General features: G+C 29.6%; 1 non-coding gene and 1 pseudogene across 1 annotated transcript; both read right to left on the reverse strand.

The window, feature by feature from the left end:
• Positions 1-1,648, reverse strand: part of LOC128871017 (large subunit ribosomal RNA) — a 4,513-nt pseudogene extending 2,865 nt beyond the window's left edge.
• Positions 1,649-2,089: 441 nt separating this feature from the next.
• LOC128870998 (5.8S ribosomal RNA) lies at positions 2,090-2,270 on the reverse strand. Its single transcript, XR_008455663.1, has one exon. It is a non-coding gene; the product is annotated as a 5.8S ribosomal RNA (ribosomal RNA).
• Positions 2,271-2,500: the final 230 nt, after the last annotated feature.

Below are 2,500 nucleotides of genomic sequence, written 5' to 3' on the forward strand. Positions count from 1 at the left end.
TAAGCACACTATTGTACCCTCCTACTCACTAAAGTTTCAAAATTTATAAATCAATCGAAATTGTTTTATAAATCATCTACTTTAGCGGTAATGTATAGGTATACAACTTAAGCGCCATCCATTTTAAGGGCTAGTTGCTTCGGCAGGTGAGTTGTTACACACTCCTTAGCGGATTACGACTTCCATGTCCACCGTCCTGCTGTTTTAAGCAACCAACGCCTTTCATGGTATCTGCATGAGTTGTTAATTTAGGCACCGTAACATTACGTTTGGTTCATCCCACAGCGCCAGTTCTGCTTACCAAAAGTGGCCCACTGGGCACATTATATCATAACCTCAACCTTCATATCAAGAAAGGTGAGGTTCTTACCCATTTAAAGTTTGAGAATAGGTTAAAATCGTTTCGACCCTAAGGCCTCTAATCATTCGCTTTACCAGATAAGATTATTTTATATAATTTTTAAATGCACCAGCTATCCTGAGGGAAACTTCGGAGGGAACCAGCTACTAGATGGTTCGATTGGTCTTTCGCCCCTATACTCAATTCTGACAATCGATTTGCACGTCAGAACTGTTTCGGTCTTCCATCAGGGTTTCCCCTGACTTCAACCTGATCAAGTATAGTTCACCATCTTTCGGGTCACAGCATATATGCTCAAGGTACGCTCCAGTTAGAGGTATAAATAATAATAAATTATCATTATACATAACTATATGGAACGCCCCGGGATTGAATTAATTGACTATTTAAGAAAATAGACTAAAAATTAATCCCATTATATTTTTAAGTTAAGTTAATTATGCCATTAAGTTTAATATAACTCAATGACTTGCACATATGTTAGACTCCTTGGTCCGTGTTTCAAGACGGGTCCCGAAGGTATCCTGAATCTTTCGCATTGTTAATCATATAAATGCATACAAATAAATATTAATATCATAGATATTAAATTTTTTGTAAAATTCAAAAAATGAATTTTAGCATTATATATAATAAAATCTATCAACACTTTATCAAATCATTAGTATTTATTCTATGTTAATATGCTTAAAAAGCAAATTAATTTAAATAAACTTAATATCACCAATGATCTTTTGATAAATACTTTATTATGTTAATAGATTACAATGTCCTTATATGAAAAAAATGCACATTATTTTTAATTATTTAATGATGAATTTTTCATAATGGATATTCAGGTTCATCGGGCTTAACCTCTAAGCAGTTTCACGTACTATTTAACTCTCTATTCAGAGTTCTTTTCAACTTTCCCTCACGGTACTTGTTTACTATCGGTCTCATGGTTATATTTAGTTTTAGATGGAGTTTACCACCCACTTAGTGCTGCACTATCAAGCAACACGACTCTTTGGAAATATCTTTCTAGTAATCATTAACGTTATACGGGCCTGGCACCCTCTATGGGTAAATGGCCTCATTTAAGAAGGACTTAAATCGTTAATTTCTCATACTAGATATTAAGATATTCCATACACTGCATCTCACATTTGACATATAGACAAAGTGACTTAGTGCTGAACTATTTTCTTTTCGCTCGCCGCTACTAAGAAAATCCTTGTTAGTTTCTTTTCCTCCCCTCATTAATATGCTTAAATTCAGGGGGTAATCCCATATGAGTTGAGGTTGTTTTAAAATATTTTTTATCTTCTCACACAATTTAATAAATAATTATATCATCTTTTCATCTCTATTTTTCTTTTTTCCTTTTATATAAATATATATTATAAATAATAATTATGTAAAATGAGGCAATTCTAGAATAAAAAAAAATTAATTTTTATGCTAGACATTCCTCCTTTAATTACATATATAAATTAATATTTTATATATATATAAATAATATGAAAATTTTTTAAAGAGAATACTTAGATTCAAAATTTTTATTTCATTTTATTTGAGAGGATTTTTTTTTTTTTAAGAATATATATAATAAATAAAAAATTCATTATATAATCTTTATTTTTTTGCTATTAATATTATGAATTATTTAAAATCCAATAATATACACATTTGCTTAAATTCAATTATTTTTATAAAAGAATAAGCAACTTATTTAGCATAGTCTTACAACCCTCAACCATATGTAGTCCAAGCAGTACTTTAAAATTTAATTTAATGTACATAACAGCATGGACTGCGATATGCGTTCAAAATGTCGATGTTCATGTGTCCTGCAGTTCACACGATGACGCACAGTTTGCTGCGTTCTTCATCGACCCATGAGCCAAGTGATCCACCGCTTAGAGTATTTTTTTATTTATTTTTATTTATAACAAATGTCAATTTTTTTTTGCATATATTAATTGAAAGAGTAAAATTAAATAATAATAATAATAATATATAAATTGATTTTCTTTCAATAATATATATCAAATATATTTAACTCTAAACATTTTTATTAAGTTGCGAATGTCTTAGTTCAACAATAATACAGTGGTGGTATTTATTATGTTTGATTATTTTGTATTTTTTTAATCA

This window comes from Anastrepha ludens, unplaced genomic scaffold (assembly GCF_028408465.1).
Source record: "Anastrepha ludens isolate Willacy unplaced genomic scaffold, idAnaLude1.1 ptg000075l, whole genome shotgun sequence".
Lineage (NCBI taxonomy): Eukaryota > Metazoa > Arthropoda > Insecta > Diptera > Tephritidae > Anastrepha > Anastrepha ludens.